Here is a 25871-nt window from a genome sequence, read left to right on the forward strand (position 1 = left end):
CACCAAACGCAGATAGGCTACAGGGGAGCAGTGGGACATCAGCCTTAAAACAGTACTAGGAAGGGAAAGACGTTGGAACATGAATGAGGCTTTAAAGGTGGCTGGGATAGAGGACCTTTTGAATCTTTCTAGAGGAAGTTCCGACTCTCAAGGGTATAGCTCAGCTCAGATAGAGATTGGTCCAGGGGAGCAGATGACCAAGGGAACTAATGGGACCCAACATGAGGTTCTAAGCACGAAGGGGAGGGTTATAAAAAGCTAACAGTTTGTTGAGAGTGAAAGGTACATGGGCGAGGTTGGAGGAGACAGTGTTTTCAGAGTGTGAAGGTAAAGTGCTGGAAATGAGAGGGTGGTACCAATTTGGTTGTATATAAGTAAGCAAGAGAGTGACTGAAGGGAGGTTTGGAGGACGATTAGAAGGGGGGCTGTGAGTAGGTGTGACAGGTTTGGTGCGAGAGAGAGGGAAGTGAGGCAGAAGTTGTTTTTAGAGCGAGGAGTTGTGAAGGTCCGGAAGGGAGTTGGTAGGCATAGACATAGAGCTAAGACCAGGAAACTGTGTATAGGGAGAGGAGTCCGATCAACGAGAAGGGCAGAAACACGGGACGAGAGTGGCACGACCAGGGGAAGGAGTGTAAAGAGGAGACAGGCAAGTGTGGAGAAATTTAAGAGAACGCCAACGGCAGAAGTGAACCAGGACAACCAAACTACCCTGTAGTTCCCTTGGGAAGTGCTTGAGGGAGTCTGCTAGATAGGATGTGTACATGGATTTCTAAAATCAAAACCCATGGGAGATTTTAGGAGGCCACCCTAGTTATGGTTGCTAGAACTGATTTTCTATACTCTGGTTGACAGATTTATAGAAGGCCAACCTAGTATTGTGACAGGGACAACTCTGGGAGCTGTAGCCAAACCAGATCAAAGTAGCAAGGCGAGTGGTCTAGGCTGTCTCAAGAAGTGGTGAGTTTGTAAGGGGTTCTCAATGAGCACACACATTGAAGTAGTCAAGGAACACACTTCGACAAACAGGTATAAAAATCCTTCTTTAGTTATGGCCAAAAAAACACTGAAATACGACTACTAACAGGTAATAATAGGGCAAAATACATATCAAACCCCTGAAGATGAAATTAAGGTTACTTACCTTAGGGACAAGAGTACTCCTAGTCCATAGTCCCCTTTCCTCCATCCTTGTGGTTGTTGCCCCCAACATGGGGACAGCACCAGAACCTTTGGCAGTGGAAAATTGAGCTTCCCCCTTTCAATTTAATATAGCGCATGGGGGCACAGCCTCGGGCGTGGGAACGTTCTGCCGAGGCCCCACCCTCCAGCGCCTCACCTCAGTCCCCTTTGAACACATTGGACGAGAGACCTGGCTATTTTTAGTACATATTAGCCTTTGGCACAATAGAGGGGGAATGGGGGTGGGACGTATGGAGGCATCACTACGGTGAGTAACTTTAATTTCTCATACGTCCCATCCCCTTTCCTCCATCCTTGTGGGTGATTCCATTGAACAAGAACATAGGGTAAAGCTGTGATAACCTGCCTCATATCTAGGACAAAGCAAAAAGGTTACTCAGAACGGCCTGACCAAACTGCATTGTGCCTGGAGCTTGTGTCCAGTGAGTAGTGATTACAGAAGGCCGACGGAATGGCCCAATGTTAGGGAGAATTCTCAAAAATGTCCTTATTCCTCTACTTTAGAGATCCCCAGCACTTTTGCTGGACTTTAGAACTTTTTAACTTTCAACCTGGGCTGTGTGAGCCCTTTTTCCAACTCTTGTATTTTACTGTGATTTAAACTCTTTCTTTTGGTTTTTGGAATCTGACAAACTCCATAGGCATCATCTTTTTATATTGTGATGGTAGAGTGAGGCCGAAGATTTGCTTTCCTTAAGCAGCTCCACTCCACTATAGCCCCCATGCCAGAGCCCGTAGTGGAGAGGGTGGTGGTGCACCCGCTGGTTCTGCTGAGCGTGGTGGATCATTTTAACAGAATCAGAAAAGTTGGGATCCAGAAACAAGTAGTAGGGGTGCTGCTTGGCTCTTGGCACAAGAACATTCTAGATGTATCCAACAGTTTTGCAGTGCCGTTGAAGAGGATGAGAAGGATGATTCAGTTTGGTTCTTGGACCACGACTACCTGGAAAATATGTATGGAATGTTCAAGGAAGTGAATGCAGGAGAGCGGATAGTGGGCTGGTACCACACAGGACCCACACTGCACAAGAATGACATTGCTATGAACGAGTTCATGAAAAGATACTGGCCCAACTCGGTACTTGTGATTATTGACGTGAAGCCAAAGGATCTGGGCCTACCTACAGAAGCTTATATCTCGTGGAAGAAGTTTATGATGATGGCACTCCCACATCCAAGACGTTTGAACATGTTATGAGTGAAATTGGAGCAGAGGAAGTTGGAGTTGAACACTTGAGAGATATTAAAGATACCACAGTAGGAACCCTGTCTCAGCAGATCACAAGCCAGGTCTATGGCCTGAAGTTGCTAGACATCAGGAGTGATCTAGAGTAAGTGACAATGGGCAAGTTACCCATCAACCATCAGATCATATACCAACTTCAGGATGTCTTCAACTTGTTACCCAATGTCAGCTTGCAGGAGTTTGTCAAGGCCTTCTACCTTAAGAACAATGCCCAGATGATGGTAGTATACCTGGCATCACTTATTCGCTCTGTTGTTGCTCTCCACAATCTGATCAACAACAAAATTGCCAACCGTGATGCAGAGAAGAAAGAGGGCCAGGAGAAGGAGGACAGCAAAAAAGAATGGAAGGATAAAAAGGAAAAGGTGGAGGAGAAAGAAAAGTGATGCAAAGAAAGACGAGAAGAAAGAAAAAATGAACAATGTAGCTTCTTTTATTTGCAAATTAAAAATCTTATGGAAAAAAAAAATACTGAGACACATAGAACCTTCAGTGCAGTGGCACAAGGAAGTCTTTCAGATTTCCCAAAGGTTTAACTACCGACTCTTGGATATACTACTGTTTCCAAGAGCAGTAAAGTAAAATTGACTTTACTTACATTTGTAACTTTCCAGACCCAGCACACACTATCTTACAATAGGGTGCTGGAGGGGTTACTTAGTATCCCCTTTGTCTAGTTTCTCATGTAACAATTTTATGTTACCCTTTCTACAATTAATGGCTGGTGGCAGTGGTTTACTTTTAACTACCATTGGGAGTTTTAACCGCGGGCTGCGTTCGCAGCTCCAATAAAGGACCCATGGGTGCCCATTTTGTCAAAATGCCCCCGGTCGTCTTTTTTCCCCCGCATTTCTTGCTGGAAAGGACCTTCTTGAGATTTACTCTGCGCACCAAACCAGGTTTGGTCCTTTTGTTCATTTAGTCTTTTGCGGGATTCACGAGTGAAGCCGGCCTCTGGCTCCAGTATGTCTGGCAGGGGCAGGAAGTGAGAGAGGTGCCCGAAACTCCCTGTGCTTAATCCCCTTGGTTACAGGAATGCACCCAAAAATGCTTGGCCGGCAGCTGTTCGGCAAGGACAGCCACCCTGCTGTGCGATTGGCAGCTAGGCTGGAATGAATGGCTTGGAAGACAGTCGACCACTGGACGAAGGAATCCGAAGAAGAATTTGGAAGGGACGCATGCTGCAACTCCTGGCCCGTTGGTTTACCCAGTGAAGCCCTGCTGCTGTGCTGAAGCTCCAAATTCACCTCGACTAGAGAAGCCCTGCAAGGACGACTTCTCCCCTTGAGTTGGTGGGACCAATCAAATCCAAAGTGAATCCTCTCGAAGCTGGCTGTACTTCTGCTGCTGGAACTGAAGTGCCAGGGAGAGGAACACCAAATCGAGTGGATCACTTTTTAGTCGGACCCGAGCGGCAGGAAGATCCTCTGGACTTCCCTGAAGCAGGGCTGACCAAGCCTGAGCCACCTCAGAGTGCTGGACCTCAGAAGCAAGGAAAGTCTGAAGTCGTATCCGAGAACCGCAGTGTTGCTATTTGCTGTCAGATGCAAGGAGCTGAAATGTTGAAGTGCCGCTGAATTGAAGTTTGCCCTTTGCTGTCGCTGATCGTCCCGTTGTGTGGCAGGAGTTCCCAGAAGTCATCCCTCTTGTCCCCATGACTGAGGCACAGGAACAAAAGGATCTGCAGAGCCCTACAGCAACAGAAGCCAGCTGGAACCATTTCTTCTAACCAAAGGTACTGTACAGTCTAAGAGAACTTACCTCTTGTCTTGCATCTTTACTTGTTCTCAGTTGAGAAATGTCTTGGTTGCTCCTGTACAGTTGCTTGCATCTCCTACACCTCACAAGCCTACCAGCTTGCGGCCCTTAAAATGATTCTACTTTTTCTACAAAGACTTCCGAGACATTGTGCAAGATGTTTACTGACCTGCAAGAAGTGCTTCAGCTCACCCAGACTTTTGCTAACTTAACATTGGCTGGCCTGGCTCCCTGAAAAGACTCTTCTTCCCTCTGACTTTGTGGTTTACCTTTCCTCCATGAAAGGGTTAATTTGCTTTGCATGGGGGAGGGGGTGTTCAAAAGTACTTACCTGCTTCAGAATATTTATGTGATCTCTTGTTTAATCTTAAACCCTTTTCTTTGACACCGACTTTAGAACTGCTCTAAATTTACCAGTGATATATTAATGTCCACAGTGCCCTAACTATTTAAGTCCCCTGAGGGTGTGGAAGTGTCTGTGTGCCATCCCAAATGGGTACTTGCTGATTCAGAGGAACTAAGAGTGTGTATTCAGGAGTGTATTTGTGTGTTACTATTACATTGCCCCTTCTGAAGGCGGCTTTTTCAAACCGACTGTAAAATAAATTAGTAATTGTTTAATCAAGAAACCTTGTGTGTAAGAGTTTATTTGGATACTTGTCACTTTGAATATGTGTAACCACCCTACTGCTCACATTGACCCCTCTTGAGATCAGCCTGGCTGCTCAGCCACGCTACCAACCTTTGTAGTACAGACTTGTACCAAAGGTTGGGTTCCTATTGCAAGGAGGTCAAGGTTGTTGTAGTGCATCCAAAGGGTACTGCACCAAATCTTGCCTAACACCCAAGTAGCCGCCTTGCTGATGACATCCCAAGAAGCAAGTCTCTGAAAAGCGACATCCATGTCCTTGGCTCTGACCACATAAATCCCCCCGGGAACAGGTCTGCCCCATGGCTGTGTATGCCTCTGAAGCCCGGAAGACAGGGGAGGAGACCCCAAAAATCACAAAACAAAACTTTGCCATCTGCACCTTGGCCCCAAAAACCTAAAACCTGGAGCCCCTCCAAGCCAGATTATAGCCTGCATGCTGAATTATCGTGACAGATATGTTGCTCCGGGCTGCAAGGGCTAAAGGTGAGCTGCTACTACGTGTTAGGGAGAATTCTCATTCTATGGCTAATTTCCCTTACATATAGAGTCCCCCAGCAGCTTTTCTGGATTTAAACGGTTTGTTTTTTCTCCTGCTAAGAGTGAGACTCTTTTTCCCACTCTTGGACATTTTTGCTATGTGTGTTCTGGCTATTTTTGTGTTTAATGTCTATGGGGTTCTCTCACCTCCATAGGAACCATCTTTATTCACATATCTTACACAGCACCCTCTGTGCAGTGACACAGGGGTGTCGTAGCGACCCCCAAACAGACTCCATACCATGGGACTGACTACTGTCTCCCAGGGCATGTAAAGTCCCCACTGACTAAACTAGTCATTTTTTGTGAACTAAACCAGTACAACCCATCTTACTATGGAGCTACTGGGAAGGGTTAATAGTTTTTCCCTTATGTTCATTTTCGAGAGGGTACCGTACAGTCCCTCTCTCAAAAGTTTCTGGCTGGTGGCAGTGGTTACTACCATAAATATTCGACCGCAAATATTTTCCTATGGGATTTTCCCATTGTTCGAGGCTAACACATTTTCTGACAGCCTCTAACATACCGCTGGTGTATTTTAACATTAACTTTACTCCGGTAGGTTTTATTTGCCAAAACTTTAATATAACGTCTTTCATGTGTCTTTCTCTAAACTCCTAACCCAGGAGGGAGATCCTTTGTTCGTCTTTTTGGCGGGCTTCTGCCAAGAAGCCCTCCTTTCGGCGCCACCGAGTCTGGTGTGGGTCCATTGTGTGGGAGGGGGAGTAGGACCCTTGGACAGGGTTGCCTCAGCAACCCATGTCACTCTATCCTGATAGGCTGGAGGGTCTCCCGCCAAGATGACCACTCCACTGTGTGAGTGACAGCTAGGCTGTATGAATGGGCTCTTTTTGCATAAAAGAGGGTCCCGAGGACTGGAAGAGCAAGACGCCACCACTGGAACGAAGAAGCCGAAGAGGAGAGAAGCCAAATACATCTGCAACGACTGAACCACCACATAAAAGGTGCTGACATACTAGCTAGAACATTCTCTGACCATTCCCAAGATATGATGCAACTGAAACTTGGTGAGGCACTGAACGTGAGGAGAGGGTGTAGGCTTGAACCACATTCGTTTTTGGATCCCATATTGAATGCAGAAATGGCAAAGTGCATTGACGAGTACTTCAACTTGAACACTGGCACTGTTGACACCCAGGCGATCCTATGGGAAACCTTTAAGTCATATATACAAGGAGTAACCCTTGCAAACGAAAGTGGGATAATTAAGGGAATACAGAGATATATACAAGCGAGCAAGGCCCACCTGCGCCGACTGGAGCAAATGCACGAGACAAGCCCTTCTAGCCACATCCTAGGTGACATAAAAATGGAAATGGACCGGTTACGGGCACATGAGGACAGGGAACTGACATTCCTGGAAAGCCATAGTTTGGCAAGGAAGTATGCCAAAAGTGAACGGCCTGGTAGGCTGGATCACCGTTACTGGGCTTTTGTTGGTGCCAACTTAAACCTATGCCCATGCGCCTGTAGCCATTTAAAATTCAAAATGGTGTTGCAGCTGTGTGGGGCAAGAAAAGGGGCAAGGACCCCAACCCCTTGGTAACACAATGAAAAAAACACGCCACACACTTGAAGAACTGCGCCACTTGGATTTATGTAGTTAGATTCACTGACATAAATTAACAAACGTTGCCCTTTTCTGGTAACATGTGTTTCGACACACCAGTGTCTTTTTCAAATCAGGGCTAGTAAAAACCTATACTTCAAATCAATTTTTCCAGTCTGAAAAGCCAGTATATCACGGGATAAATCCTCCTCCAAAGTTACGTTACATTCTCCTTCTGTCAGGTGCCTGGTAGGCTGCTTGCTAGGATGGGCCGGCAGGCTCAAGGTAACCAACACATCCCATCCATACAGGGTGCATCGGGAACGTTACTCCACACCACTGCCGGAGTGAGCCATGAATTTCACACCTTTTACTCTGAGCTGTATGCCAACTCCAATACTGTGCTCCCCCACCCCCAAAGAGATGCATAAATATTTGGAGGGCCTCCCGTTAACGTCGCTTTCGGAAGACACCAAGGTGGCCCTTGCATTAGGCAAAGTTTGTATGCAGTACCCCCTGGGAACACTACAAACATCATAGGAAACCCAACCTTTGGTAAAAGCTTGTACTACACAGTTTCGGTAGTGTGTTGAGCAGCCAGGCTTATCTCAAGAGGGGTCAATGTGAGCTGGAGTTACACAGAGAGGTACAGTTACAAGTATTCAAAAGAACTCTTACACTCAAGGTTTCTCGAATAAACAATTATTAATTGACTTCAATTGCTAGGGTGCTGGGGGCATTAATATATCACTGTTGCATTTATAATCATATAAAGGTGTGCAAGCCTTCCCCAATCTCCCCAGTTCTGTCCACAACCTCTACCTAGTCCTTTTCCCGGTTACCCTAACTCCCCTTACCCATCCAACCAACGAGACCCTAACCCTCTTTCCCTGCTCTGGTCGCGAATGCCTGTGCAAGCTTCGACTTGCAGGTATCAAGACCAATGTGGGGGTGGCTGGTTAATTCCACTCCTGCGCCAGGAACCAGGGTGCCAGTGACAACATCAGACCCCATTTTAGGCCAGTAGAAAAAAAGAGATCCTTTCCTTGGTCTTCTTAAAGCTTAAGTGACCAGCTAAAGGAATCTCATTGGCGAACTGTATAAACTGAGGTCTCGCCTCCTGGGGCACTACAAGTCTGTAGTGTATGGGGGTAGACTCAATAGGTTCACTGTAGAGGAGGCCATCCTCCCAGTATAAACTGTGCTTCCCTGGCTCTTGCCCTTCCAGCTGGGAAGCTGCCTGTTGGCAAAGTCCTTTAAGACTAGGACACTCTTTGACCTCTGCAGCTCAGGATGGTCTTTAGGATACAGATCTCCATTGGGGGGAGGTCTTCATCCAGCTCTGTATCTTCAGGAGCTGACTCAACCTCTTCTGGTTGGACCTCACACTCAACCTCAGCTGGTGGAGTAGTCACAGGCGTGACTTTGGACTGTCCTCTCAGGGATGTCCTGGTTTGATGCACAGGAGTGCTATGTTTCTTGTTTTCTGAGACCTTGGGTTTCCCCTTTGTTTCTTTCTTCTTGGAAATAGAAGGTGGCTTTTCCTGTGGACTGGGTGTTATCGGTTCTTCTGCAACAACCCACAGAGTCATTTAAAGTGAGCTCTCTGGCCTCCCTAGTCTACTCCTGTTTCCTTTTACTGGAAGGCCTGGGGGTGCTTGATACAACTCCAAGAGTTTTTAAGTCATTCCCCAGTAGGACTCTCCCAGGCACCTCCTTTTGTACACGGACTACAGTTATATTGTTGCACTGCATGAGAGTTGTTATTATTGGAACCATCTGGATAGGGCCTCCAGCAAGCTTAGTGGGGCTTTTGGGTGCCTTAGCAACATCCTTAGGTTGGATAATGTTTACATCCACCACTGTGATATTGGCCCTAGTGTCTCTAATGGCAGGGGTCTCATTACCATTTACAAGTACACTGTCCTTGTAGTATTCTTTTGTGTTATCTGGTATAGAGTTATACACATCTACATTCTGCTGTTCCCCACAACCAGGGAGGTGTCCAGTTAAATGATCGAATGTCAAAGGATCGAAAGACAAAGGATCAACTACATTTGCTCGAAATACAATAGGGTCGAATGGTCAAAGGGTCGAAATATATTCGAACATGTTCGAAATGTAATAATTGCATAAACACTTATGTTTCTTTAACATGTTCTTTATTTGACATACAGTTATTATTGTTCAACATTTTTTATTTATTTTGAAACTTTTTTATGTATATGTACTCATAACAATTTAAATAGATATGCAGTTAACATTCTTAAATATATAAATGTGCTTTGTTTTTCTGAATTAAATATATGGAATGCATTGAAACAAGGAATCAAACGTATTATGAACGTATTACATTTTGACCACTAGGTGGTGGTGTTGTATTACTTTTGAAATTTAAAGTAATGTATATTTGTTATTATCCGTTTGTAACATATGACTTATTACGTCGCGTAGGATGACGTAGACACAATTTCTGGAGTCTTTCGATCGCAGTTCGGATGCCTGTTGCTCGCGCTCCCAGTTTTAATGGATTTCTGTTTTTTTTTTCTCCATTGGATGGATTTTTCTTTGTGGATTTCTTTCTGCATGGACACCTTTTTTTAGCTGGATCGAAGATTTTTTTTCATGGATTCTATGGCTTGGAGTACGCGTTCATGGATTTGGGTTTTTGTTTCCAACTGATGGATTTAGCTTGGAGTTACTATTTGGATATGGTTTCCAGCATTTGGTGTGTGTTTTCGGTGTCCAGAAGTGGCGTTTCTTGGTGAGTTTGTTTTTATTTTTTATCAACATTTTAAGTTGTATGCTATTGCTTCCAGGAATTTCATAGGTTCTGTACTTTCAAAACTGCTTACAATGCTTGTGATTCGTTCCTCGTAGTCTCTGTATTTTTTTTTAATTGTTGGTTGGTTTTCCATGGATATTGTTTGTGACAGGTTGCTAATAAAGTGCCATAAATTTGGATTGTTGGTGTGGAATTCCTTATTTTGCTGTGCCATCCCTCCCATACATTGTTGGTTCTAGGCCAGTTTTCTTTTACGGATTTATAGCAATTCCATATGTTTATTTAATATTTTCCTTTTCTTCTGGTACCGTGTCTTGTTAGTTGTCCAATCCACATACACTCCATGTAGTCCATTAAATTGCTTAATTGTTCTTCATGATTTGTATAGTAATCTGATGAAATCAAAGTGTCATAATATTTTACAACATTGTCCTCTCTTACAAAAGCTAACGCATATAATTTCTTGATTTGGTGTTGGAATTCTGTGTCCTCTACGTACATTGTCCGTAATCCTAATTTCTGACTTTTTTTCCATAATGATTGTCCGAAATGAAAAAAACAGCCCTGAATATGAGTGTTCGGATATATTTTAGAAAATGCTTTTATTTGTCCTTGCTCCAAATCCATGATTATTTTTTGTTGGTGTTTTTTCTGGCAATGATTCTCTAATTAATTTATATATACATCTGTACAGTTCCTCTGATTTTCCAGGCATTAAAACATAAAATAAAGGTATAAATGTCCCATTGATTGTCCCATGAATGCTGTAAAACTGAAGAAATGGTGCTGGACATGATTTAAAATTAGCGTCGCCATGCCATGTAGTTGAATCCCCCAGGCATATTAGTTAAAGTTGTAAAAATTAACATTTTCTCACTGTTCACATCTAACGTTTTCCACAAAAATTGCTCACCTTTTTCTGTTTTTTGTAAAATGTCAGGTACAATCATATTTACATAAGTTTGAGGTGCCATTGGTAAGTTTTCCTTGCGTTGTTTCTGCCTGTTCACATTACGTTTCATTAATTTAGTATTTGGCATCTGTGCGGTTACATGCAGTGGTAATTTCTCGTAAGCTTTATTAGTGAGCTTGTCGCCTCATTTTTATTCATTTCCACATTTTGTTTTAGCTCATTTAGCGTTTTCTTTATTAAGACTGTGGTATTGTCCGGCATATGGTTATGCTCACCAGTTAACCATATATTCTCCCTTTCGGTTATAGCTCTGCCGGTGCAGTTTAATTTTCTGTAATCCTTGCATTTCCAATAACTTTTTTCATTTCTTGTACATTCCCTGTTGTACACATATCCCTCATATGCCAATTTTGAAGCTCCCATCTGCGACTTTATGAATTCCATTTCTGTATGAAATTGTATCTGAAACAGTAAATTTTATAAATTAATGTACCTATTTTGCTATAATGTGCGAACGACTTTCTTATTTCGCATGTTTTATGTGTTTTACTTACCGCTTTATTTCAGTCACGTATACGTTATTCACTCGGTTGTATTTGTCAGCTGTTCTCCGTCACCTTTCCTCACACACTGACAGTTTGTTTTCAACCGTCAAGTGTGCTTATTGTTTCATTTCGATGTTGTCCTTTAACCCTTTCTTTATCTTCATTACCTATTTCAATAGTCGAGCCTTTTGTTTCGATCAAATGACCCGTTTACATTATGTGTATGGGTTGTCGATCCTTTGACTTTCGATCCTTTTTTTTCGATCCTTTTGTGTTTCGATCCTTTGTTTTCGGTACTTTGACCTATAACCACCCAGGGACACTAAAGAAACACTGGCAGAGACTCCAATGGGGTCCTCAACCAGTAGTTGAAAGTTTCCACTTGCCATATGTGCTTCTCCCTCAGGGATGAAGGCTAAGGAGGCAGTGTGGACCCCTGAAAGTTTACCCTTGCATCTGGGACCCCCCTTTCACATGGTCCCTTGACCCACAAGCATAACGTTTTCCACATGTTTTGACAAATTAGGGCTTCCGCTAACCTCACTCTGGTTTGGCACCAGAGGTTTCACTAGACTGACCTGGTTTCCCAAATGACTTACCCTTTTTATTTGAGGGTCCTAAACCTCTTAAGGTACTGGGAAGGAGTTTTCCCAAATCTAGCTATCAAAGCTAGCTTCACATTTTCATACTGTAATCCTTCAAGTTCCCCCACCTCCATTACAGCATCAGTTGCAACCTGGGGGGAGCCTAGACAAAAGCCAAGGAATCAACCGATTCCCTGTGAAACCCTGAATCCTATAGTTATATTCAAAAGCACCCAACCAATCCAAAATATAAAGTTTCACATCATACATACTCACTGCTTATTTAGGCATGCAAGGACTCTTTGGATTGGAAGACCTAGAAGACTCTGGGACAAACATTTTTAAGAGACAATTTCTTCATTTCAAGAGCACATTGCGTTTCCATTTTCCTTAGTTTGATGTCCTGATGTTTGGTTTCAGCTGCTTGGATCTGTAATCTGTTGAACTCTAACTCACGTCTCCTTTTTTCAAGAGACACAAATTCTGGACTCAGAGATGGACCTTGTGGGGTCCCTGTGGCAAATGTTTGAGGCAAAAGGGCCTGTTGAGGAAAAGAGGGGCTCTCTTCCTGAGAATCCTCTGACTCTTCAACAATATTAGAGTATTATCATTTTCCACATTTCCTGGGATAGTAGGTGTAACAGGCCTACTACCCAGACTGATTATTCAACAGTCTTGCAATTAGTTCATTTTTCTTTCCTGTAACTGGGAGATTCCTGACTTTACGCATTTCTTTCAGTTGATCCACTGTTAAAATGATCAGGGCTTCCTGCCTGAAGTTATCCATATCTGGCATGTTACAATTGCTTTTCTAATGGAGCGTAGCCCTGTGAAAGTTTTTAGTTGAACAAAAGTAAAGCAAAGCAAATTCCTAGTGTAATATCTCTACAATATAGCCTCACCGCGTGCCACCAGTGTTAGGCAAAGTTTGTATGCAGTACCCTCTGGGAACACTACAAGCAACTCCGACTACAAGTATAGGAAACCTAATCTTTGGTACAAGCTTATACTACACAGTTTTGGTAGAGTGTTGAGCAGCCAGTCTTAGACCAGCAAATGTGAGCTGTAGTGGAGTTACACAGATTTACATTTACAAGTATTAAATAAAAACCTCTTACACAAGGTTTCTTGAATAAACAATTATTAATGTATTCATCAGTCAGTTAGAATAAGCCTTCTTCAGAAGGGAGCAATATAATAGTAACACTCAAAATACACTTTATGAAATACAGACTCTTAATCTCTCTAAATCAGTAGATACCCTTTTGGGATGGCCCACAGACACTGCCTACACCCTCAGGTGACTTCAATAGCTAGGGTGCTGGGGACATTAATATAGCACTGTTGCATTTAGAATCATATAGTAATAAGTCAAAGGAAAAGGTTATTTAGAACAGAGACCACAATTATTCTTAAGCAGGCAAATACTTTTGGATCCCACCAGGAAGAATCATTCAGTACAATAGGCTAAGCCAAAGTCAATGGGCAAAGCTCTTATATAGGATGCAGCACTTCTGGTAGGTAAGTAGAAAAGTCTTTGCACAATGTCTTAGAAGTCTTTGAAGAAAAGAAGAATCAAATGTAGGGCCACAAGCTTATTAGACTTATGAGTGGTAGAAGATGCAAGCAACTCTACAGTAAGAGGTAAGTTCCCTCAAACTTTTTACAGTACCTTTGTATTTAAGAAAAAGTACAGCAGATGACTTCTGTTCCTGTGCAGCTCTGCAGATCTCACTGTTCTTGGGCCTCAGTCGTGGGGACGAGAGGAAAGACTTCTGAGGACTCTTGCAATGGGATGGTCACCGCCTGCAAACGGCAATCTTCAATTCAGTGGCTGTTCAGTGTTTCAGCTCCTCGTGTCTACCGCAAATAGCAACACCGCGGTTCCTGGCTGTCGAGATGGACTTTTCTTGCTTATGGGGTCCCAACCTCTGTTGAGGGGGCTCAAGCTCGGTCAGTCCAGCTTCTGGGAGTCCAGAGTATCTGCCTGGAGCTCTAGGCCAGCTTAAAAGGAACGCACATAATCTGGTGTTCCTCTCCCTGGCTATACGGTTTCCAGCATCAACTCTGTGGAAATTCAACTGGCTCCGAGATGGATGTCCAGGTGGCTTACTTTGGAGTTGATTGGTCCCGCCAACTCAAGGGGAGAAGTCTTCCTTGCAGGGGCTTCTCTGTCTATACAAATTTGGAGTTTCAGCACAGCAGCAGGGCTTCACCGGGCAATCCAACAGTCCAGGAGTTGCAGCAGGCGTCCTCTTCAAGTTCTTCTTCGGTTCCTTCGTTCAGTGGTCGACTCTGCCTTCCAAGCCAAAAGCCTCCCCTTTTGTTCAGTTCTCTCCCATTAATTCCAGCCTAGCTGTCAGTCACCCAGCACGGTGACTGTCCTTGCCGGACAGTCAGCCGGCCAATCACCACAGAGTGCATTTGGGTCTCCTAGGAGACTAAGGACAGGGAGATTCGGGCACCTCTGTCACTTCCTACCTACCCCAGACACCCTGGAGCCAGAGGCGGGCTTCACCCGTGAATCCTGCCAAAGGCAAAGCAAACAATGGGACCAAACCTGGTTTGGCGCACAGAGTAAATCTCAAGAAGGACCGTTCCACAAAGAAATGGCGAAAAAAGAAGGCCAGGGCCATTTTCACAAAAACAGCACTCTTGGGTGCTTTACTGCAGCTATGAACGCAACCCGCTGTAAATGCACACCACAATAGTTAAAACTAAACCACTGCCACCAGCCATTCAGTGAGGAAAGGGTTGTCAGGTACTGTCAGGTTGGAGCGACATTCTTTTACATACAGTATCATATACTCATTTACATTGGGTCAGGGGAGACACATTTAGTATAGAAAGGTTTTGGGAAGTTATTATGGGTTATATTTTTAAACAGCCAATTTTGCCCTTAACCTTCATTGCAGTCTATGGAAAATGCCCCAAGCCAAGATGGAGGTTCTCAGTCTAAATTCTAATTGGCTGGAGATTGTTTATAGGGAGGACAGTGAACATTCTAAACTGCCTTTCATCGTCTCTGCCCAGCTGAGAGGTTGTGTGCTATGCTGCTCCTGCTTAACTTGTTCAAGGGTGTCAAGTTTCAAGCAGTCGAGCGGCATCTTTGAAAATATAACAGGAGTCGTGTATGGAGTTTGGTGGAGACACAGGACAGGAGTGAGAAATTTCCAATTTTCTGAGAAAAGAAGTTTTCAAGTCTCAATCACAAGATAAGTGACTTTCCATGTTTTGATGAACTTTGTAAAAAGGTTATATTAATTTAAAAGGATTGAAATCGCAAATCTGTATCTAAAAACTGAAGCGCGTACGTTTGTTTTCTTTCCTGCGTATCATTTCAAACTAGCGCGTGATTTTTTTCCCGTTACCTTGAGCCTGCGTGTGTGACTCTGCGCGTGAGAGTGAAGCGCGAGCGTGAACTTTGGACTCGTGTTTACTGTTCATATATGCGAGGGTTTTTCTACGTGAGTTCGCGTGTGTATTATATTACGCGTTTCGTATCTGCGCGTGCACAAGAACAAATCTATGTGGAGCTTTCGCGCGAGCTCTCAGAAGTGTCACGTGATAAAATAAAAGCGCGTGTGCTTTTTTCCCGCGATTTGGTTTTTGCGCGTATGCGTATATTTTCGTGGGTTGGACTTTAGCGCGAGTGAGTTTTACTCGCGTTTTGGACTTTAGTGCTTGTGCGTCTTACCCGCTATTTGGATTTTCAGCACGTGTGCATATTTCCCGCGACTTGGAGTAAAGCGTGTGTGTTTTTTCCCGCGGTTTGGATTTTCAGCGCATGTGCGTATTTCCCGCGACTTGGATTAAAGCGCGTGTGTTTTATCCCGCGGTTTGGATTTTCAGCGCGTATGCGTTTTACCCGCGGTTTGGAAGATTTCATCGCAAGTTTAAAATTCGTTCCAGAGTAAAAGACACTCTAAAAAGAAAATATAAAAAAAATACAAGAACTTCCTTAAACTTATTTGAAGAACTTTAGACCTTGTTCAAGAATCTTGAGGTTGAGAAGACGAACTACAAAGTTAAATATTACATTCATGGACCTGCTTAGAAGGCTGAATCATCTTTAAGATTCTGGTCAACAAGTAAGGAAGTCTTGTCTGCTTATCACTTCTCTGGGCATACTGAAGAGAAGTACCAGGTATGGTTTTTTGACTATTTTGGTAAAGGATATAGAGTTTTAAGGTTAGTATAGTAACCCATTGAGTAATGAGGTGTATTACAGGTTTATGTTTTAACTACAGGTGAAGAACCAGCGAGTTGATAACTTCCAGCCTGGTGTTTGTTCATTTGTCCGTTCCCCTGGAAGTGAGGTAAACTGAGCGGTTATATATATTATCAGCTCAGAGTGCCACATTTTGGGTGGATTGTCGGGGGTTCAGCAGCTTCCGCAGACACCAGGATCTCAGCCTGACAAGGGTAACATAAAAAATGTTACATGAGAAGCTAGACAAAGTGGATACTAGGTAACCACTAATGCACCATATTGTAAGATAGTGTGTGCTGGGTCTAGAAAGTTACAAATGTAAGTAAAGTCAATTTCACTTTACTGCTCTTGCAAACAGTAGTTTAACCAAGAGTAGGTATTCAAACCTTTGCGAAATCTGAAAGACTTCCCTGTGCCACTGCACTGAAGGTGCTGTGACACAATGTAAAAGATGATGCGAGTTTGTCAGACTCCATAACCAAAAGAAAGTGTTCAAAAATCACAAAAATATGACAGAGTGGGTAAAAAGGGTCTCAATCTCTCCAGGTTGAAAAAAAATCAAATCAAGTCCTCAAAATCCAGCAAAGTTGCTGGGGGTCTCTTAGGTGGAAGCACATTTCGGAGCATTCTCCCTAACACTTTGATACCCCCATTACCTTAGAAGTGATCTCCCAAGCCATAGATGCGCTCCCAACTGGAAAGGCCCCTGGCCCGGATGGCCCAAAGATAGACTTTTATAAGCACTTTAAGTCCCGCCTTGTCCCGGAATCAATGGTAGTGTGGTCGGAAGCCTGCTCAATAGGAACACTTCGCCCCACGCTACGGGAGGCAGTGATTACAACCCTACATAAGCCCAGCAAGCCCACTGAACAGTGCGGCTCTTATCGGCCCCTTTCTCTCATTAACTCGGATATCATAATATTTTCCAAAGTTTTGGCTTTGCGCCTGGCCCCCTATACGAAACATTATCTACCCAGATCAATCAGGATGTGTCCCTGGCCCCTCCACGGCACTAAGCCTAAGACACCTTGAATATTCTTGCGCAAATTGATTGCAGCAGGCGGTTGCTGCTGTCCTTTATATCCAAAAAGCCTTGGACTCCGTGGCTTGGCAATTCATGTGGGCTGTATTAGCAAAATACAACTTTGGGCCGCGTTTCATTTCTTGGGTAAAGCTACTGTACACACAACCTGCAGTTTTAGTAAATGTGAATGGTACCCTATCTCCCCGATAAATATATGTGGCAGAACTAGGCAGAGCTCCCCACTTTCGCCCCTGCTGTTGCCATGGTTATGGAACCAATGGCAGAAGCTGTCCGTAGTAAACATGCGCAACGGGGCATCAGACTCACAGGAGACAGAAAATATTTCACTATACGCCGATGATGCGTTATTTATATGTAACCCTGCTAGACACCCGGCACCAATTATGCACAAAGTCCTGAATTTCAGAACTATGTCTAGACTCTGAGTCAATTGCGCTAAATCAAAATTACAATTGTCTAGAAAGCCAAAAATACAGAAGAAAGTGTGCATTGATAGCTTGTTCTGAGTCCTCTAAAAAGGTCAAGGAAAGATATTCATCAGGAGGAGAGAAAAGCTAACAATATCATGAAAGAACGGTCTGAACTGATACAGCGAGTATCTAGAGACTATCTAAAGATTGCCTACTAACAAGAAACCCAAACGCTGATACAATAACTATCCTCGGGAGAAGGGAGTCACTCTCCTGACCTTAGTTTATTTAAAATAGTGTAAGGTTAGTGAGATTATTTTTGGACAGCAGACTTCATTTCGACATTCACAGACCCTAGTTAGAATTATAATTAGGGAATAAAGTTAAATGCCTAAAGCTATTTAGGAGTTTCAATTGTGCAATAAAGTAGGAGCTTTGTAGATTGGAAAGTTTCAAGGGAACAGTGACCTGGAAAATGAAATAGCATCACGGACAAAGAGAAATCATTAATCCAGCCTACTCATATTGTGGGAAATGTTTACGCGAGCCATGTGCAAATCAAGAGTTAGGGTTTAAATGGCGGTTTAGGCAAGTTGTTATTAGTTATGTTAAAGGTACTTGTATAGCGCATGTTCACCAACGGAATTGGTCCACAGGCGCTCTGGTGTATCTGTAAACGAGAATGTGGGATGGGTTAGTAAGGTGAAGAGGGAGTAGGATAGTGAGAGGAGTGGTGTACTGTTGGCAACTTCAACAACGTATACACCGGGTGCTGAGCTTTGGTGCGAGTATTGGGGCGGTGTCAGTCCATGTGTGCTGTTGGTGCGGCTTATGTGTTGTTGTAGTGTGGTGAAGTGCGTGCAGCTTGTTGTGCAAGAGATCTGTTTTGTGAGTTTTTTTGAGTGAGGTAAGTATGCAGAGTGTTTGAGCTTATATTGGTTAGTGGGTTATATGACATTTAACATGCTAACATTCAAAGTTCTGTCTAAGTGTAGCACTTGCTGACCTACGTAATTCCATCCAAGTGTGGCCCTCGCCAACCTTCACAATCCCACCTAAATGGGACACAGGCTGACGTGCACAATTCTATCGAAGTGAGGGACACGCTAGCATTCTCAGTTCCCTTAAGTGTTGTGCTTGGTAATCTTCATAATTCCATCTAGGTATGGCACATACTAACATTGACAATTCCATCTAAGTGTGTCAATGGCTAGCCTTCCTACTTCCGTCTAAGTGTAGCGCCTGCTAACACTTACAATATTATCCAAGTGTGTCCCTTGTTAACATTTGGCGTTCTGTTTAGATGCAGTGCAGGCTAATGTTCACAATTCTATCTAAGTGTGGCAGATGCTAACATTCAACAATCCTATACGGGTGTGACGCAGGCCAATGTTCACAATTCTATCTATGTATGGGCGTGCCAACTTTCACAATCCTACCTAGCTACGGCGCAGGCTAATGTTCTAAATTATAAGTGTGGCACCGTGATGCTGGAAATGCATTGGAGGGACAAGGCCTCCCTGTCCTTGTCCTGTAGTCCTTTTTCATTTGTGTTCTGTATTGTTTTCTGCCCAGGAGTCCATGTGGGACGCCTGGCACTGCAGCTCTTCCTGTTTTTGGTTTGGTGTACAGACCCATGGGATGCCCTTATGGCACCTGTGCCCCTAGTGTATGTTTTTTGGGCACCTGTGTGTGGCCCACAGAGCAGGGTATGGGCTGGTGCCAGCTCCATGCTGAATTTGACCGGTGCTCTGAGTATCCTCCATTTTAGGATACCCAGGCCCTGCCATTGGAATCAGTTGATTCCTGATAGGAAACAAGATGGCCCCTGTGGCCTTTTGCTTTCTATTGCTGGTTACCTTGCTTTCCCAAAGTCCTGTGAAGTCCTGACTGGCTGTTGGGTGGAAGTTCCATATATGGTGTTGTTGTGAAGTCCAGGCCAGACTGGCTGGAGCCTTCCCAGTGACTATGTTGTGGGTAGATCCTGTGGGTGGGACCTGGGTGAATGGAGTGTGTGGCCAATATGCACTTCTTGTTGTGGATGTCTGGTTTCTGGTGTTTGACACAATGACTGAGACAGCCCTGCCCGAAACTGGTATGAATGCAGTGTGTAGTGTTGAATGGCTGGGTGCTTGCCCCAATACACATTACTTGTGAGTTTCTGAGAGGGATGAGAATGGACTGAATGCACTGTATGCCTGATTGGCTGACTGACTGCTGAATGCCCTTCTGAGTGATTGGTTGCCTGAGTGTGACCCAGCAGAATGAATGGGAGATCAACTAGTATATCTGGGGGCCTCTCACTGCTACAATTCGTTCAGAAGCTGAAGTTGAAACTGACACTTAATCTCGAAGCCGAGTCTGAAGAAGGTTGACTGCTGTCTCCCTTTGCCGAAATCCGAAAGCCGTTGAGACTGATCCAAGACAGGACCTGGCTGGGCATCCTCTTCCCGTGCTCCGAGGGACCATCAAGCACCGCTAACCTTCGCCGAAGCTCCCTGGAAGTTAGACCCTTGAAAGGCTGCCGACCGGAGACGGGCACCGCCGAGTAGAATGAAGATAAGCATCGGACATTCCGTCCACCGTCGATGACCAGGGTTTGCAGGTTTCCTATAACCACTGGAGGCCCGTCGAAGCTGTGTTGCCCAGAAGAGGGGACCGCTTGACGCCGAGTCATCGACAACCGAGCCGCAAGCTCCTTTGCCTAAGACTTTTTGATTCACAGAGGCGCTCGTCTGCAACGCCGCCCACCTTATCCCACCAGAGAAGACCAGGCCGTCGATGTGCCGAGGAGCATCCGCCGGTGGGTTTCCCACCATACGACCGTAGAGACGCCGGACGAATCGATGCCCTTGTTGGGCCACAGTTCTTCACAAACTCTTTGCGGCCCTGAACTATCGACATCGAGGTGCCCCGCACGCCTCTTCCTTGCAGGACGTCTTCTCTCCGTCGTCGACGAGCCCCGCTGGGACCGAAGCTGCCACCTCGACGCAGAGTTCACTTTCTTCAAGGGATCTCGATGATCCGTGGCTCCTGCTTTAAAGGGAACTGCTCAAGAAGAATCCGTCGACGACTCATCGTCGAACTCTGCTATTCCAGGTACACTGGGGTGGTAGAAACATTATAGAAGGAAATAAGACTTATTGAACAATAGATGGACTGGGCTTGTGATAGATCTTTATTTTACAGGTTACCCAGGTGAGGGGGAGGGATCTCTACACAGAACTGTGTCTAGTGGTAGGGGCCAGTATTCTGCCAAGTGTTCTAACCAACTGCTTCCCTGCTATATCTCTTGTTGGTTACCTTTATTAAGTGATTTGTGTGACATTCAACCAGAGTACAGTTGGTGCACTTCAATGAAATCTAATAATAATTGTGGTACCACTTAGAACTATATATATTTGCCATTGTAGATTTATTGAGCACAAAGTGAGTTATTGTGACTGTGTATATAACCTTGAACCTTAATTATATAAAGACTGTTTTAACCAATACAGTTTGTGGACATTCCTTTGTGGGGGTTTTGGGACTACACTGTACTTAAGAACCAGCCTGCATCACCTCCTGAGAATTGGGCCTTGATTGCTCGACTACGTTACCAATAATAGAGAATCTTGGCTGGCCTCTGAGCCTCTCCTCTGCCATATAGAGAGCAGGAGTACAGACACCCCCATACAGTCTTTACAGGCACATGCTAACATTCAGGTTCCATCTAGGTGTGGCAGATGCTAACATTCACAATCCCATCTAGATGCAAGAGAAATCTATAATCAATTACCGAGCAGGCCCCTCTGGCCTTCCAAGTGGGTAAAACATTTGCAACAAGTTCCAAACCCCAAGATTCAGCAAAGGTAAGCCAAAGTGCCCCCCAAATGGATTTCCTCACATTCGGAGAGTTGAATTTTCCCAACCGAACAAGTGACTCCTCAATGTCCATGGATTCCTGTTTGCAATTAGCGTTCAAGTCACCAACTAAAATGAAAACGCCACCTTGCATCTTATATGACCACTCAGCCATCACCTTGCTCACTTCATCTAAGGCAATTTCTAATCGGGTGTCTTCTCTCTCAAAAGCGTTCCAGTATATGTTAATTACCATCAAATCCATGGAACCTCCAGATGTCTCCACACAAAGTGATATAAACAGAAAGGCACCCTAAATTTGCCAATCATTCACCTTATTTATGTTACACCCCTGCCTCTAGGCAGTAAGTAGACGCCCCTTTGTGCGTCCCTTTGGACCCTGCTTTGCTAACATGCAGTTAACTTCATACCCCCATCCCAAATCAAATTCCCCTGTGCTCAGGTCTCTTGCAGAAGTATGAGATTGTAAAGAAGTACATCTTGAATCAAATTTTTATTAGAGATCAAGTGCGTGTTTCCCCTTGAGTTCCATGACACAACACGCACATTTCCCAAGTTACTCAATTGGATTAAAAGAGAGACTGTGCTTCAAAAAAAATGTGTGTGGCCTCACATGATCATGGGCCAATGACGGGATGGGCCCCTCCGTTTCAATATCCTGTAAAAAGTGTATCCAATCAACATGCCCCATGCCTGTTTGGATTCTCAACCCTGGAAACCACCGAAAAATATATTTGAATTGCCCCGATTTACGCCCATATGAAACTCTGCATTAGATTGTCTCTGCAAAGGTTTAACCAAACCAAAACAAATAAAATAACTTGTAACCATAACGCCCCCTTAAAGTTTTTTTTTTAGTGAAAGGGAATTTTATAGGTTATTAGTGCTTGCTACTTTCCTACAACTTAATGTCATACTTAACCCCCCCATATAGTGATATGTCAAAGGAAAATATTATTTAGAACATACAAGAGACCACAAATATTCTGAAGCAGGCAAATACTTTTAGATCCCCCAATAAGAGTCGTTCAGTGAAAGAGGCTAAGCCAAAGTCAATAGACAAAAGTCTATATGAGTTGAAGCACTTCTTTGTAGGTAAGTAGTAAGTCTTTGCACAGTGTTTTAAAAGTCTTTGAAGAAAGATGAATCAAATGTAGGGCCACAAGCTGATTAGACTTGTGAGTAGAAGATGCAAGCAACTCTACAGTAAGAGATACGTTCTCTCAGACTTTACAGTACCTGTAGAATGAAGAAAAGTGCAGCAGATGACTTCTGTTCCTATGCAGCTCTGCAGATCTCACTGTTCCTGGGCCTCAGTCGTGGAGACAAGAGGGAGGATGTCAGGGGGCTCGTGCGCAGCAATGGGACGGTCAGCGAGCGCAACCTACGATCTTCAATTCAGTGCCTGTTCAGTGTTTCAGCTCCTCGCTTCTACTGCAAATAGCAACACCGAAGGTTCCTGGCTGTCGAGATGGAATTTCCTTGCTTCTGGGGTCCCTCAGGCTCGGTCAGTCCTGCTTCCTGGGAGTCTGGAAGATCTTCCTGGAGCTCTAGGCCAGCTTAAAAGCAACACACACAATCTGGTGTTCCTCTCCCTGGCTATACGGTTTCCAGCAGCAACTCTGTGGAAATTCAACCAGCTCCGAGATGGATGTCCAGGTGGCTTACTTTGGAGTCGATTGGTTCCACCAACTCAAGGGGAGAAGTCGTCCTTGCAGGGGTTTCTCTGTCGATATGAATTTGGAGTTTCAGCACAGCAGCAGGGATTCACCGGGCCAACCAACGGTCCAGGAGTTGCAGCACGCGTCCTCTTCAAGTTCTTCTTCGGTTCCTTCGTCCAGTGGTTGACTTTGCCTTCCAAGCCAAAAGCCTCGCCCAGAGTCGTACTGGGACAAGAAATAGGCCTGGTCACCCAAAAAGAAGTGGCCCATCCCTCGCCTCACAACCCTTGACCTCTGATAACATCACCGGAAGTGATGTCATTTGAACCTACCCCAAAGTGACATCCTGGAATGCAATGAAACACAACCTTTCACCACTTGACAAAACAGGAAGTGGCATCAAATAGCATTGTTCTAAAATACACTAAATTACTGTGAATCCAAGCAGACGTCCAAGGCCAAATGATATGCATGGCCAGAAACCAGCCCCCACTCCCCAGGGACGATTTCGGGCCAGCCACTGACCGAAAGGCCAATCCGACCCTGGCCTCGCCTTTTATTCAGTTCTCTCCCATTCATTCCAGCCAAGCTGTCAGTCACCAAGCAGCGTGGCTGTCCTTGCCGGAAAGTCAGCCGGCCAATCACCACAGAGTGCATTTGGGTCTCCTAGGAGATGAAGAACAGGGAGTGTCGGGCACCTCCCTCACTTCCTGCCTACCCAAGACACCCTGGAGCCAGAGGTGGGCTTCACTAGGGAATCCCGCCAACGGCAAAGGGAACAAAGGGACCAAACCTGGTTTGTTGCACAGAGTAAATCTCAAGAAGGACCTTTCCACAATGAAATGGCGAAAAAAGAACACCAGGGCCATTTTGACAAAAATAGAACCCTTGGGTGCTTTACTGCAGCTGCGAACGCAGCCTGCGGTAAATGCACACCCTGGTAGTTAAAACGAAACCACTGTCACCAGCCATTCAGTGAGGAAAGGTTAACATAAAAACATTACATGAGAAGCTAGACAAAGGGGATACTAGGTAACCCCTCCAGCACCCTACTGTTAGATAGTGTGTGCTGGGTCTAGAAAGTTACAATGGTAAGTAAAGTCAGTTTCACTTTACTGCTCTGGGAAACAGTAGTTGTTCCCAGAGAAGGTATTTAAACCTTTGGGAAATCTGAAAGACTTCCTTGTGCCACTGCATTGAAGGTGCTGTGTGACGCAATGTAAAAGATGATGCCTATGGCGTTTGTCAGACTCCATAACCAAAAGAAACACAGAGTTCAAAATCACAGTAAAATACATGAGAGTGGGGTCTCACTCTCTCCAGGTAAAAAATCAAATCCTCAAAACCCAGCAAAGTTGCTGGGGGTCTCTAAGGTGGAGGGAATTAGCACATTTCTGAGAATTTTCCCTAACAGTGCTGTCCAGATTGCCACCTTGATGGTGTTCGTCAGAAGGGGTACAGCAAGAAAAGGTCCGATTCCTGATGTTCTTCCTTACCAATTTTGTCTCAAACCTAGAGATAGCCTTCCTCCTATGGGAGAGTGGCCCACTTCGGATTAAGGGTTTTGCAGCTCTGTAGAAAGTTGTGCAAGTGGTGGTTGCCTTATAGGTGGTGCAGGCTGTCCTGTAGAGTATTTGGGCTGAGATCGGAAGCCAGTGTGGAGCATTTTTCTCCATCGATGTAGAAGATTACCAGGGCCCAAACGTGGTTTAAAAGTTATCAGGTGAAAGGGTTTAATTTTTCAGAGGAAAGTTAGCTGGTATTGGGTACTTTGAGCCTTCCAGTAGTATGTTTTTAAAATTAGTATTATAGTAATACCAAGTGATTTGGCAATTGGGACCAGTGAAGCCATCAATATGTAAATGAATAGCACCTAGCTTAAATGGTTTTCTGAACAGAACAAATGTAGTCTTTGTGGGATTGGGTTTTAGGTATGTGCTTGTCACCAAGGTTTGGATGGAGGAGGGGCAATTCTTGAGGCACAAGATGATCCGAAATCTGCATATGGGTGGAGTGAGATATCGGGGTTGCTGTAAAGTGATCCCAAATATTCCAAGAAAAGATTAAAGATCGGGGGAGAGCGTTGAGCCTTGTGGGACTATACAGACAGCATTTGGACATACATTTACCAGTCTGCACTGCTTGGTACTAGTTCGAGAAGTAAGATGCAACTTTGGTCAGTACTCTGGCCGAGAAGTCTGTCTGTTCACGAGTAGGCTCGTCTCACTGTGAGGTGGCCAACCATGTTGAACACGGCAGAGAGGTCGAAGAGTACCAAGAGACATGAGTCATCTTTGTCCATTATTCCAAGAGTCCATGATTTGAAACTGAACCTAGATTGATCATCACAGAGCAGACTGTGCTTGTTAATCCACTCATATGTTTGTGGGAAACAGTCTTCTTAATTTTTCGAATGAGAGGCTAGTGTTCTGTTGGTAGTCTAAGATTGCCCGCCTCAGGTGTGTGTTTTTTTTGTTTAGGATAAGGTTGCTGAGTCCAGTTTTTACAGTGCTTGGGAAAATGAGTGAGGCAGTTGAGTTTCGAGGGGAGTGAGGGAGGCCACCTGGATCTACTTTAGGATGGCAACAGGGTGTGTGCCATGCTTGTATATGGCTGGTTTAAGTGATGCAAGGGTGTGCTTGGAGTGAATGGAATATAGTTTTGTCTTATGTGCTGTGGATCGAGCAGGTAGCAGTTTTGTGCTGTCGATCTGTTGTCTTATGTTATCTATCTTGCCAATTTAAAAGTTAATAGTGTTTCAAATTTCTGTAAAATCGTTATTAGCAGGTCAGGCGTACATTTTAACAGTGTTTGAGTGCAGGGAAGCAAGCTTTCTGCTGTTGGCAGCTGCTGAGATAACTGATGAGTAATATGTGGTTCTGACATTG

At 44.4% G+C, this 25871-nt stretch overlaps 1 protein-coding gene and 1 pseudogene across 2 annotated transcripts in view; one reads left to right on the forward strand and one right to left on the reverse strand.

The window, feature by feature from the left end:
* The window catches only part of USP25 (ubiquitin specific peptidase 25), a 1331637-nt gene that overhangs the window by 323548 nt on the left and 982218 nt on the right, over positions 1-25871 (reverse strand). The window lies entirely within an intron of this gene.
* On the forward strand, positions 1923-2832 carry LOC138526575 (26S proteasome non-ATPase regulatory subunit 7 pseudogene; annotated as a pseudogene).

This window comes from Ambystoma mexicanum, chromosome 7p, assembly GCF_040938575.1.
Source record: "Ambystoma mexicanum isolate Mex_15411 chromosome 7p, UKY_AmexF1_1, whole genome shotgun sequence".
NCBI lineage: Eukaryota > Metazoa > Chordata > Amphibia > Caudata > Ambystomatidae > Ambystoma > Ambystoma mexicanum.